This window comes from Arvicola amphibius, chromosome 4 (genome assembly GCF_903992535.2).
Source record: "Arvicola amphibius chromosome 4, mArvAmp1.2, whole genome shotgun sequence".
Lineage (NCBI taxonomy): Eukaryota > Metazoa > Chordata > Mammalia > Rodentia > Cricetidae > Arvicola > Arvicola amphibius.
Window position 1 is genome coordinate 134,605,161 of NC_052050.1, and position 15,274 is coordinate 134,620,434.

General features: G+C 36.1%; 1 long non-coding RNA gene across 1 annotated transcript in view; it reads left to right on the plus strand.

Moving 5' to 3' along the window:
* Positions 1-15,274, plus strand: part of LOC119812673 — a 130,607-nt gene that overhangs the window by 55,004 nt on the left and 60,329 nt on the right. The window lies entirely within an intron of this gene.

Below are 15,274 nucleotides of genomic sequence, written 5' to 3' on the forward strand. Positions count from 1 at the left end.
AAAACATCTTTCCTGTTGCTTTTAGAGGTGACTGATAGGAACCACATGAAATAACAAGAAATCACATTACCACTCATATATGACAAAAGTCCTGCATTCTATGCCCATCTTTTCCAAATCAGAACAAGCATGGATAATAGAGCAGAGCAAATTGTTTTGAAACAATGTATTAAAAAGTCAGGTTTTCCATTTGCTCACTCTGCTTTCCTTTTCGTTCTCATCTTCATTTTATCAACATCGTCGCACGGACTTTATATTGTATTATTATTGAGGAATGTTTTTGGAAATATTAGTGATGTTTCACTGATAAGTATTCACCACATAATACTTGAAATGTCTAGAGCAGGGGCCCTCAACCTTCTTAATGCTGTGACCTTTAGTACAGTATCTAATGTTGTGATGACCCCAGCCATATAATTATTTTCATTGCTACTTCATAACTATAATTTTTCTACTGTTACAAATAATACTATAAATATCTGATATGCAGCATATCTGATTTGTGGCCCTCGTGAAAGTGTCATTCAATCCTCAAAGGTGTTGTAGCACACAGGTTGAGAACTGTTGTTCTCAATAACAGCACCAAGATTCCATAAAGACCTAATAAATTCCATGGAGAGTAGAATGAGCAAAGAGGAAGTAAGGAGTCCTTAGTGTTTATATTTAAGAGGCAGGGCTTTCCAGTTTTTCACCAAAACCACAAGGCATATGTGGACTGGGGTGTGGACATTAAAGTCTGATGTTTTTCACATAACTTGTGAAAAGTTGAAGCCCTGGGGATCTCGTTCACTGGACTCATTTGTCCAAGCATCAAAGCATATGGGACTCCCAGAGTAGTCAAACAAGAGGACTTGTCCCTGAGCCTTGGAGCTAAAGGATACATCACTGTCTGTGGTGGTAATTTACAAGCAATTTGTGATAATAAAAAAGGTTCAGTCTAATAGATCTTGAATGCAATGTTCCCCATTTACTCCACTTACTGCTTCTTCCCAGGGCTGGAGCAGCACCTAACCAGAAGATCTGTGGCTGGCTTAGTTTCTATTTCATTTTTTAAAAAGTTTCTTAAGTCTGTTATATATAATTGACCAATTCTTTTTTTTTAATTTATTTATTTAAAAAATTTCCATCTCCTCCCCTCCTCCTTCCCCCTCCCTCCCCTCCCCTCCCCCACAACCTCCTTCCCTCCCTTTTCAGGCCAAGGAGCCCTTGGGGTTCCCTACTCTATGTTAAGACCAAGGTCCTCCCAACTCCCCCCTGGTCCAGGAAAGTGATCAACCAAGCTGAGAAGGCTCCCACAGAGCCTGTCCATGCAGAATAGTCAAAGATCAGTGCCTTTGTCCTTAGCTTCTCCGTCAGCCTCCACCGTCGGCCACATTCAAAGAGTCCGGCTTGGTCTCATGGTCCATCAGTCCCAATCCAACTGGAGTTGGTGATCTCCCGTTAGTTCTGTCCCACCGTCTCCATGGGTGAATGCATCCCTCACGGTCCTGACTTTCTTTCTCATGTTCTCTCTCCTTCTGCTCCTCATCAGGACCTTGGGAGCTCAGTCCAGTGCTCCAATGTGGGGCTCTGTCATTTTCTTCATCTATCGCCAGGTGGAGGTTCTATGGTGATATGCAAGAAATTCATCAGTATGGCTATAGGAACTGGCTTTTTCAGGCTCCCTCTCCTCAGCTGCCCAAGGAACTAACTGGGGGCGTCTCCCTGGAAACCTGGGAACTAATTGACCAATTCTAAGAAAACTTTTGCTCTTGTGATTTTATAAAACAAGATATACACAATGTTATTAATGTTCACATTTTACCTAAGATTTGCTGGAAGTGTAAGATTATGTTTCTTAAAGAAACTGATTTATTGTATTATCTCATTTCTCCCATGATGGGATTCCTTTTATAATGATCTTGCTTTCAGTTGAGGGATGTGTGTCCTTTCTTGACTTTAACATGCGCAGTAATATGTTTTTCTCATTCCGATTTAGTAACTTAAACATTTTGGATTTTTGCATGCCCATTAAACAGGTGATTTTTTTGCAACAAATCTCTAGAACCACTTAGTCAGACGAGTTTAGTTTTTTCTTTCTTCATAATTTCTTAAGTGCTAGCAATTTGAATGATATATTTATCCAACTCCCAAGTTAGTTGGCATTGTTTTTATGTAGATGGCTTTTTTTGAACCCCAGCCCCCAAATCATAACACAGACACATATTATTAATTATGAAAACTCGACCTTAACTTAGGTTTGTTTCTAACTAACTCTTACAACTTAAATTAATTCATTTCTATTAAAATATGTAGTTTGTGGCTTTTACCTCAGCTTCTGCATGCCCTGCATTCTCTCCATCTCCTCTGGTTCCCTCCCATGACGAGATTCATTCCCTTTTCTTTCTGCCCAGAGTCCTACCTTATCTCCTCCTGTCTAGTTATTCTGCATTTATCTCTTTCTTATACCAACCAGAAATTACTTTGGCAAAGACATCTTCACAGTGCACAAAAAGATTATTCCACATCGTTTCTATTTTTTTTTTTTTTTTGATTTTTCGAGACAGGGTTTCTCTGTCCTGGAACTACTTTTTGAACTTCTGATGATGTATGTTTTACTACAAAACTTTATACTCCATGTTGGTTCGTGAATTTTTATTTTCTCTCATTTGTGCATCTAATTCAGTCAACAGAAAAATTTTATACTCTTACCAGGTTCTCGATACTGCTTGCTGCTGAGGATAAAGTGGTTTGGCATACAGTTGGTATTCTGATCATTCCTTCTTTTAGGACATGCATCTTAGAAAAATACGTACAATGTATTGTGGAAAAAGCAAACAGGGAATGGTCATTTAAGGAAATGAGAGACTTGCTATTTTAAATATTGCTATGTAGAGATACCTTGCAGGAGATCCGTTATGAGGGATAAGAATACAAAACCCAGATGTTGGGGTAGACTGTTGTTCCTCATCAAAGAGCAGAAGTCAGTGTGGTTGACTGAGGTGAGGAGAGCAGAGAGTAGGAAATTCAGAGAAGGGGTCTGCAAAAAGACCATAGAAGGATTAAGAGACAATTTCAAGATTTATAGCCCTTGGAAGAATATTATTGAAGGACTGAGCAAAGGGACCATAACTTGTTTCAGGTAAAACTAAGTCCTTTCATTTGCTAGGCAGGGAAAAGGCAGAACAAGGCCCAAATTCTGTTTTCTATATTGTGTTTAAAGAATAATGCTGAACATCTAACTATTGTGGTGGTTAGTCCTTTGAAATTGGGTCCTCTTGGGACACAAGACTGTGCTGCTGGGTTGTTGCCTGACTCAAGGAAGAAAAGGTGATGTCTCAGGCTAATAGCGCTGAATGGTACAAGATTAGAATTTGAAGATGGTCAAGCATATGATTTGCCAGTGAGGAAACAAAATCAGGAGTAAAGTATGAAATAATTTACTTTGCCTGAGAGGTGAAAATATAGCTGTGATTAATGGTCAAGGGCAGTTCTGTTTAGCAGATTGCAAGTGGAAAGATCTTAAGGTTAGTTGCGACATACCAATCTTGAGGCTCCTGCTTATGTTTAAGTAGTGGTGGGAGTCCATCTCAAGGTAAAGATTTTACATAAAAAAAGCTTTTCTAAGGTCAAGACAAGCTAAGGGATGACTGTATATAACAAGAAAACTGCCGAAGGTATATCTTGCATGACTGAATTTCCCTTCTTTTATAATTGGCAGTTTTATTTATTGACTTTTATTGAGCTCTTCATTTTTCTCTGCTCCCCTCCCTGTCTCTCCCCTCCCCACTTCAACCCTGCCCCAAGGTCCCCATGCTCCCAATTTTAAACATAAAGCAAAGAAAGTCAGCCTACAAACCACAATCCCAGAGAACTTAGACAACAATGAGGACACTAAGAGAGAATTACATAGATCCAATCTACATAGGAAGCAGAAAAAGTCAAGATCTTCTGAGTAAATTGGGAGCATAATAGGCAGTTTTAAAGAACAGAATCATGAGGTTTTGTCAGTTTATGATAATGGCCAATCAATTCAGGACTTTGATTTTGATTGTGTGCTTGTAACAAAATTATTCACAATAGCTAAAAAGTAAAAGTAATAAAACTGCTACATATGTAGGCAAATGGATTAAGAAAATATCATAATAACTATAAGAAATAAATATTCAGTCCCATAAAGGAATAAAACTGATTCATGTTTCATAACAGTCTCAAGCTGAGTAGAATAAGCAGCCAAAAGAGACAAATGCTGCATGATTGTATTAGTTTGAGATATGTATAAATAGTTCAATTCATAGAATGTTACTTAATATATCATCAGAATTTTTATTTTACAAGATGATAAGTATTTGAGATTGCTTGAACAATAGTGTGTGTTCTTAGTGAATCAAGCAGTCCAAATGTTTAAGATGGTCAGTTCTCTTCTTGTGCATATTTTACCAATAAATATGCCAAACTTTTCATGTATCTATCATTATTACACTTATAGCTGCTACAATCCTTATTCTTCCTTCAGAAGCTTATATATTTAGTGGGCATAGATTGGAGTCAACCTACCATTATAGATTTTAGCAATTTTAGGTAAAGTGAGGAATCCAGAACCTGGAATTACTTCAAATTCAATGTAAGAAGTGAGCAGTCCCAGATGTTGCTATGACCTAGTCAAGGTGGATCTTGGTCTTCTTGGGCTCAGTCTTTGCATTGTCTTTCTTGACTCATTCTCTAGGGACCTTTGTCATTGTTAGCCTCCTCATCCCCATAATATTCTTCCTTCCACTCTAAACCTGCCATCCAGATACTCTAAATTTAAATTTCTCTTTTCTTATTGTGTAGCCCTAGGGCCTTATGGTCTTCACTATTTTTAATTCAAAGACCTCATCAAGGTAGATTATATAGGAATTATGAATTCCAAATGAAATATAAGGTTCAAGTGAATTTCTAGATGAGAAGAATTGTGACTCTTTCTTAGTATTTTGAATATTCTCCAATAGGTTTTAACATAAAACAGAAATATGCTTTTCTTCACATTATTCATGTATAATATTAAATCATCTTATGTACACTGCAGATTAAATATTGAGTAACTCTTTATAACCCATATGCATATCATAGGTTATAGCAATAATTTCATATTTAATGTTACATGCATGTAAGAAATGCATGCAAATACTGGCTGTGTAGAACAGAGCTATGGAGCTTATAGTCTATAAATATATGAGAGAAAACTAAGATTTGATAGAGAAGTTTGGCATTCAAGGCCTGGGGGGAAAGGATGGAGGAAAATGAACATAGAGAGAAATCAAGTAGAAAAATAATGTAAAGGAGAAAATGGGTGCTCTGCTATATCAGGATTAAACACTTAGTCTTTTGCAGAAAAGTAGGAAAATTGATATGATACAGAAATGAAAAAAATAAATGAGACACATTAATTAAGGAGAATAAAATGTGAAGAGAGGGTGACAATACTTGCATTTACCCAAACCAATGAAAAAACCACACCTATTGTATATATGAAGGAATAATGCATTGACAGTGGTGATCTCAGAGTCAGGACCACAATGACAGACATGGAATAGAGATAGAAAAGACACTGAGCCCTGAGAGGGAGAGACATTGTGGCTAGTAATCTTGCAGGGAAAGTATTGCTTCATTTGTAAATCTTATAGAAGGGGGGTGGGTGGGTTGAATGAGTCTTTCAGAGGAAACCTCCTTCTATGCATGCTCTCCCAGTGAAGTACAGACAACTCCAAAGAGTGCTAGGAGCACTGTGGTCTATAATGTTAAATAGCTCACTCAGGATGATTGTGTGCCTATCTGTGCATTGTCTTAGAGGAGGTGGTCAGAAATGTCCATTTGTCCTAAGATTTTTTTTTTACATATTTCCTCATCTCATGGCTTTTTATTTAATATATGCATTGGCTAATTTATATTGCTATGGTAAGACACCATGACCAAAGCAACTTAAAGAAAATAATCTACTTGTAAGCAGAGCAGGTTGATAAGATATCAATAAGAGTTGATATCTTCAAACCTAAGAATTATAAGCCATTAAGGAATAAAGCGTGAATGAGGAGGTGGGATGTATATTTTTTTAATCTTAATAGCTATTTTTACATTATTGTTGTTATTTTAAATCTGTGACAAGTAAGAAATAATGCTGGGGCATTTGTTTGTGTGTGTGGTACAAGTGTGCTTGTGCATGTACATACGCACATATACGAGTGTATATATGATGTCTGTATGGTATATGTGTTTATATGTTGGTCCTGTTTGCCTCTATACATAGGAGGGGAGGCCAGGAGAGAATTTCACGTGTGCTAATTTATTACTCTCCATCTTGGTGCTTTTAGACAGGATCTCTCCTTGGACTCTGTGCCTGTCTGGTAGCTGGACAAGCTACTGCAATACTGATTCTCCTGTCTCTGCCCCTAACGGCAGTACGTTACAGAGCACATGACTATGATTAGATTTTTCTGTGAATGTGAGGGATTTGGATTCAGGTCCTATACTTGCTCAGCAAACCCTGTCACCCAGTATGTCATCACCACAGCATTTGGGACGGTCTTATGAGGAAAAAAATCACTGGAGGAACAATTTTCTTAAATAAGTATGGAGTGAAGTCATTTATGTGTAGCATTTATGGTCCTGGGCAGCATATAAGCTTAAGTTGCTTATGCATTTGTATGATTTCAAAAGACACACACACACATATATATACATTCATACATTTGTATGTGTATATATTGTGTATATATGTGTGCATATATGTATAAATATATATTCCGCTAATTATACATATATAGTTACCTAAATTTCAAGTCTTTTCATGTTCATCATGAGGAAGTCTCAGAAAACAATACATCAGAGAAGAACTTTCCTTATAATACTATTGATCCAAAGAGCCAGGAGAGTGTTGCTCTCATTTCCAGACAGAAACAAAAAAACCAAGATAACAGACAATAGTGAAACTGAAACTCAGGAAATTTGTGTTTTTTTTTTTTTATCATATGCGTTTTCTGATTGGATTACTATTTCATGAAACAGAAAAAACTAAATTGTTTCTTTGCCAAACTTGATGATTTCTTTTAGGATAGGTAACAGTCCCCAGTGTTTATTTATGGGAATGATTCATTCAACTTTAATTTAATGTACCGGGTGGAATAAAACTTCAGTCTTTGAGCACCTCTATTGTTTGAATTTAAAACACTGATGTTTCAATTTCATTAGCTTGTGAATTAATTGAGATTTTGATTAATTTGGCGCTAGAGAAGACAGTTTAGCTGCTAAGAGCACTGACTGCTCTTCCAGAGGACCCATGCTTCATACCTACCATCCATGTCAGGTGGCTTACAATTTCCAACACTCCAACGGCAGGGAATCCAGTGCCCATGGTCTTCCTGGTCACCTACACTCAGAGACACATTTGCATACACATAATTAAAACTATAAAAATAAATTGTTGAGGATTTTGATTAACTTATTTTTCCATGAAAAGTGTATATCACTCAGTGAAGGAAATTATAAAACTCAATGAAACACAGTTACTTTTAAACATACTATTTAGAAATGTTTGTCAATGTTTTGGAATTTCTCTTTATCGTGCTTATTGCTATATGTATTTTATTACTTTATCAACTGGGCATAATAGTGGGGTTCACTATGATAGCCCTACGCACACATATATCATGCATTGGTTATGTCCATGCACATTTGTTTCTTTGTTTCATAGTTTACTTAGGCACACTTGTTAGTTTATAATAATCACTGTTTCGTTTTGAAGCAGTTGTGGCTTCCTTGTATTTCTCCCCCAATATCTGAAGGGAAATGAGATATTCATGCAGCTGTACATGTGATTTATTTTGCTGAATGATGTTCTCTAGCTTACACCTATTTTTCCTAAAAAATGGTAAGATTTATTCTTGGTCATAGCTTGATAGTACTCTATCATACATACATGCCATGTTTCCTTAATCAATATATCTATACTTCTATAGATAGATAGATAGCTATTGTGAATAATGCCCAAATAAACTGCTATGCTGACGTCATTTCTATATGCTTGGTATATTGGTTGTACGAATTCTCAGGAGTTAGGTAGTTAGATCATTTAGTAGTTCTATTTTCAGGTATGTGGGAAAAGCATACTGTTTTCCATAATGACTGTACTAATTTACAGAATTGCTAACAAGATGTACCCATTCCTTTTTTTTCATCCTTGCCAGTGTTTCTGTTTTATTAAATCTTTATCACTAGCCATTCTACACTGGTTCTGTTATATCTCTTTAAAGTTTGATAAGCACTTTCCTGACAGATGAAAAGATAGCAATAATCTCACATGTTTACTGTTCACTTGTATTTCTTCAATTGAGAAGGACACATTTGGGTAATTTGCTAATTTTTAAGAGAGATCACTTTTGGTAAAGGCTGTTTCCTGAGTTCTTTGTGTACTCTAAATATTAGCCCTTGATCAGAGGAATTGCTAGCAAGTATTTTATTTCACCCAAGGGTTTTTTCTTTACTCTATGGATCATTTCCCCTTTTAATGCACTCATGTCCTTAATTTGATATAGTCCCAAATGCCAAGTTTGGCTTCTGTTTTGTGTGTTCTGGGAGTTCTATCCAGAAGACTATTGCCTTTTCCACAGTCTTGAAATACTTCCTCTAGAAATTCAGAATTTCAGAACTAACAATATGGTCTTCGGTGTATTTTAAGTGAGTTTTGTACAGGATGGAAAATAGGAGTCTATTTTTAGTCTTCTGTGTGCGATATTCAGTTTTACCAGCCTCCTTTGTTGATGATATTGTCCTGTCTCTCTTTTGTTTTGGGCACCTTCTTGTTGGCTATAGAAGTATGGGTTTGTTGCTGGATTTCTACTCTCCTGCTTAGATGTATAAAGCTCCCATCTTGACACAGAATAATCTGAGGAAGTCTCAGTTTGAAGTTTTTTCTAGATCAGATCGACATCTTGACAAATCTGTGAGGAACTGTCTTGATTATTGATTGAAGTGGAAGGGGCTAGCCTACTCTGGGATATGCCATTCCTGGATGGGTGCTATAGAACCCTGTAGGAAAGATAGCTGTCTGTGAAATAGTATGCAGTATTCCTCCATAGTTTCTGCTTTGATTTGGTCAGATTGTCTTAGCATTGTAACAGGAAATCAAAGTAAAACATCTACAGTATCCTACTGGTCTCTCTCTCCTTCTCTCCCTGCTCCTCCCCCTTTTTCACTCCCTTTCACCCCCCTTCTATCTCCTCCTCATATCCTCTTACCTCCATCCTTCTAGGTTCCTTCTTCCCCTCTCCTCCCTCAACTCTATGCTACCTTGACTCCTACTAGGCTTTGTAGAATATTTTGAAACTCAGCTTTAAGACTCCACCCTTCCAGATTTGCTTCTTTTTCATATGGTGCTATTTTTCTTTCTTTCTTCAATTCAGCATAACTGCTTCTCTAGGAATTTTCTTACTGTTTTTTTCATAATACTTGGAAAACAACATCAATGATGTGTTGGACAAGGCATATAATCTGGATATTGTTTTGATAATATAGAAAAGTTTGTAATATTTTTTCCTGCCCATAAGTTATGCAAGGTCCTTTTACCTTTTGGTGTTATGTCCATTTTCTTTGTTAGTGCCTTGTAATTTTCAGGGTAGAGCACTTTTGTTGCTTTAGTTGGGCTTATTCTTCTTTCCATTTTTGCCACTCTTCATTCACCACTGTGAATGGAATTGTTTTCCTAAATCCTTTACAAAGATCTCAGTATTTGTTAGAGAAAAACTACTGACTTTTTGTGTGTTGGCGGTATATTATGCTACTTCTTTGAATTTTTCATCAGATATTAAAAAAGATTAATAGAGGATTTTTATTGAACTCTACATTTTTCTCTGCTCCCCTCCCTGCCTCTCCCCTCCCCATTTAATTTCCCCCCAAAGTCCCCATTCTCTGAATTTACTCAGGAGATCTTGTCTTTTTCTACTTGTTTGCAGTGACTGTGTTCATAAAGATACTTTCCTTTTAAACAGATTATGTACTGTGACCACATTAGTTCCCCGTAATCTCCCTTTTCCTTCCTTGTCCCTCCTATTAATCTTCTTTTCCTCAGATAGACCCACTTCCACTTTCATGTCTTCTACTTATCATTGTATGCGAATTTCTTTATAAAACTGGGATCTACCAAAGAAACTATGAACTTATTTATTTTAGTGTGATGTTCTCCACTTGTATTAATTTTCCTGCATACAATATAATCCCATTCTTTACAGAGAAATGACGCTTCATTTTGTTTGCATTTCCTTATTTTCTTCCTATAGCCATATGTTGACTAATCCCTAGGCTGATCCTATAATTTGCATATTTGGAATACTGCTGTAATAAACACTGGAGTGAAGTTGTCTCAGTAGTATGCTGACATAGCCTCACTGGGGCATTTCTCCAGAAGTGAAATAGTCAAGTCTTTGTGGTTCTCTGTTTAGGTTTAGGAGGATGCTCCATACTGATTTCCATAGTGATGAGTCTAATTTACACTCTGACTACCTTCCCACATGTATGTAGGATGAGCAAGGTAAATCTTCATAGGGAATGGATCCAAAAAGCCACTATGGACTGGTTCCACTGCCAGTGGCTCCACAAATTGCCAAAGCCACACAACTGTCACTCACATTCAGAAGGCTTAGTTCATTCCTATGTAAGTACTAGATAGAGATTACCATAAGGAATTACTGCTTGCCATGGTGTGGAGAGTAAGAGATTGTAGTGAGCTCGGCCCTACATGTGACTATTGTATCATATGCATCTCTATTCTCAAGGCTCAGGGATCATTACCTAAGACAGCATATAAAGAATACAAAAGTCATTTTGAATTGACAACTTTTTGTCTCTTTTTTTTTTTTTTTTTTTTTCTAATAAATCAGAAGCAAACTTTATTCCAGAAACCAGTATCCAGGAAAACCAGAAACAAATATAAAAATAAAAATAATAATAATAATAAAAAAACACCACGAGGCACAGATGCTTATTGTTTATTTTCTTCTATTTGTTTTGACTATTTTTCCATTGTCTCATTTGTGATTATATTTTTCTTTGTAGTTTGGTGTCTTTTTGCACCGATGACGTTTGATGTTCTTTAGCATAGCTTTTGTGTACCTACTGATCTAGTGGGATTTGAGCTTTGACATCAAGCCATCATGATGATAATTATATCTCATATTTTTGGATGGGGACTCCTGTGATGATCACTAAGACTGGTCAGGTGTCATCAATTTCCCCACTTCTTGATTATATTGGGATATTCTTATTTTTTTTTATTTGAAAGGAAACCTGGTTTGCTACATGATACCCTTTAAATAAGAGTTAATATTTATTTGTTCATTTGTTTGTTTATGAGCATACAAGCATGTGTGTTATGATACACATGTGTCACAGTTCACATGTGAAAATGAGAGAACAATTGTGGGAGTTTGTTCTCTTCTACGTTATAGGTACCAGGGACTAAACTCAGGTCATCAGACTTGTTGGTATGTACCCTTACCCACTAAACCATGTTGGTTGCTCAAGATAAAATGCTCTTGACTCGTAGTCATTGTTTTTAACGTAATATTGTTATATATACTCATAAATTCCAGTTTGTGGTGCCCATATACTCATATGTATGTGCCCATCCACTGGAGCATGGTTGACCTACCATAGACCTAACCCTTAAAGAAAACTGACTCTTTTTCTCCAAGAAGTCATTATCTATCAATAGATCAATAGATCCTCAGGACTGGGCGATCATGAGCCCCTCCTCATTCCATTCTAGAATACTGGCCGGCGGGATGGTGGGCAGTTCTTGTGTAGACAACAATCACTGCTATGAGCTGATGAATGTAGTGGTCCTGTCACACCCACAAAGCACTGGTCTTCCCTTCCCCTACTCCTGGATCTTAAAATTTTTCCTCACTAGTCTCTAGACTGAGGGGGGAGTGATTTTGTCCCAACTGTGGATTAACATCATACTGACACTTATTCCTTACACTTTGATAACTTTTTTTTATTAATTTCTATGTTAACTACTGCTTTTGCTTTGCACATCTAGCTAGGCTCCCAGTTATCATTGCCAGTATCTCTGATGATAGATTCATTTTCATCCCAGTAGAGGGGACAATTGGTTTTCCTTAGCTGTGAAGCCTGGGTAGATTTCTCCTACCATGCTCTTGTCTTTCTCTGGATTTCACAGTGTTTCTGATTTTCTTCGATGTTTTCCTATATTCACCCATGGTCACAACCTCAGTATGCCACTGTACACCTGTTGTTTTGATTCCCTCTTTTGTACCGCCAAATGACTGCTGGATGTCTCTTTTCAATCATTATTTATACACCTCTCTTTGTTTCTAAAAGCATACATGTTTTTCTTAACACATTTTATGGTGTATGTTGACTGGTATTCTTATCATATATCATACATGCATTTTAAATATGTTGTATATTTTTATGTGCCATTTTGCTGTTGGCAAAGAACCTTCTTGTTATAGACGAACTATTGTTTTTCAAGCCAAACTTTTGGATCAGTTATGACAGCTGGTTGGTAAACATGCCTGTGTTTAACATTTTTGTGAATCCATCTGTTGTGTTACTGTGAGACTTTCTAACTAAAGGAGAGTCCAGAAGGTGGAATTCCTGGGTCAATATAAGAATGTTTTTATGGATTTTGGCAAGGCATTGCATAGTTTCCCCTAAGGGACTGTAGCTTTTTATGCAAATTCTGGCAGAATATAAATACAGGAGCACTAGGTTGGCAATGGTCTTATTTGAATTATAAAATACTCCTAGCTTTCATTAGAAATTGCTTGCAGTTCAACTTTCAAAGCAAAGTCTCCTCAAGTAGTTTTTAAAGGATGGCTGCGTTCTCTAACTTTCTAAGTAGAATTTGATCACCTTTCATTCGTGACTCAAGCAGGATTTAATTTTTAATACATATGCTGTCAAACACTGTAGTATTGAATACTACTTGATTTTTTGATCCTTGATACTCAGGAAGAGTAAATATTTTGCTCTAACAGTGCACTTGTTTATAATTGAAATACTGACTAGTGTTATGAGTACAATCCATGTGTGTGTGTGTGTGTGTACATGTTTCTGTGTAGGTGTGTGTGTGTGTGTGTGTGTGTGTGTGTGTTTGTACACTATGGACAGCCTCAATAATACTCTTAATCAGGGAAGCTAAACAAATTGAAAAGAGAAGTCCTCCTATATAACTGTAATTTATATTCTTTTTTCTTCTTCCCGTGCATTATAATTTTCTAACATGCTGATGATTGTTTGCCTTTTTCTACTACCGTGTATTGTAGTTCTTTCTTGATGCTTTTAATTCTGATGTTGGGAGATTGAAAATATATGATCTTGCTGTATCTCAGAATGTTCTTAAACTAGGTCTTGGTGTTCCAGCATGTTTTACCCCTTGGCTTCTTTCCTACTGAGCTTTATCCATGCTGTTGCCTTCTGTGTCCTGTCCTATAATTCCAGGTATCCTAAGCCTGAGACTTTCAAAGGGCATTTTCTTTGTTTTGTGTCTATATTTTCTTCCTAAAAGAACTCACTTAGCTCATCATTCAGCAGAAATTCTTGTCTTGACTTATTATTCTACTGTTAGGAAAGTATCTCATTTCCTGTGATTTTTAAACCCTGATCTGCACTTCTAACAGGTAGAGACCCTTTGATATTAGATATCTATATACTTTCAATCTACCTGAGGACTCCTCATCCTTAACAAATCAACCAACAGATAAACATAGGTACACAAGGGAGTCTTTCAAGAAGAAATGAAAATAATTTTAAATTCTCCATAATGTTAGGATTTTTATTTTGTATGGGATGTGTTTCAAACCAGCTACAATTTCAAAGATAAGGTCTCTTTACTGTCACTTTTCTTAGCATTCTACGTTTTTTTCCTAGTAGAAGAAGCTCTACCACAGCAGATTATTTTAAAGCCAGGAGTGGTCTGAGAATGATAAAAATAGCACTCTCATGGAAAATTAATGTTTGAATTGCAAAAGTGGTGCTATTTTTCGGTAATTTACTTATTTATTGTTTTATAAACTCAGTGTTCCTATAACTTCCATCTACTTTGTTGAGAATCCAAGAACAAATCTCTGAAAAAAATCTCAGAGACAGGGGCTGTCACTAGCACAAATGAGTCTTTTGTCCATAACTCTCTGTGTTAAAAATAGGAACAGATAGACATGAATTGACCAAATGATGAGAATGAGTTCATTTAGCTTTGACTATACTTAATAGAATGAAAGACACTGGGATTTTGAAAAGGGGCTCTGCTGAATGATCTAGTTCCTCCATCAAATGTGTTGTTATCACTATCTAGTTAGTTCTATTAGTTAAGAACATCATTGCTATAAATGACCAGTAGACTTAAGTATAGTACAGTTATGAGAATTTGTAATTTATATATTTAGGCATAAGTATAATGACTATTTTATTATTTAACAATTTTAATAATTTTATAAAAGTTGCTTATGTTAAATTTATTAGTAAAGGCATTTATGATTTTCACTGGACATTATATAATACATCATTTCATGAGCTATACTTCATACCTCAAGGCTTTTCCTAATGAATGTTTTTTGTGTGTGCTTACTTTATAGTTTTTTAATCTTCCAACACACTACAGTATTTTTCAATATATTCAAATTAGGCATATAATTATTTTAATGGCTCTTCTGTATATCTTCAAATAGTGTTCCATCTTTCCAGATTCCTGTTAATATCCTTTTCCCCTTTAGTTTCTAGCTATTCGTTTTTAACAAACAGATACAATAATGTATATAGTATAAGTATATGTATATATATTTGTGTGCTAGTGTCTATTTTGTTTGATAGTGTGTATTTTTAGAAGTGGAATAGCTGAGTCAGGAATATACATTTCAAAATGTGAACATTCTTTTGGGGTGCCTGCCTTCCCCAACCTTGAAGCAGTTGGCTCCTACAAACATTTTACACTTCACTATGACAAATGAAAAGTGATATTTCCACATTTTAAAGTCACTTTCCAAACCGAGAGGATTTCTGGGACATAGTAAATTAACTAGACCCTCAGGAAACTGGGAAAATAAAAATATAGGGGCTAGAGGAGACTGACTTCTGCCCATTCTCTAGATATTTTTCAACCTGTCATGGTTGGTCTACAAAAGTGTGCTGAATAGTCTATCATGGACACAATTTTAAGAAGTTAAGTTATATTTTCTGTCTTGTAAACAATTTATATGGTGGCATGAGAGTAACATAGTGACCAATGAATTGTTAAATT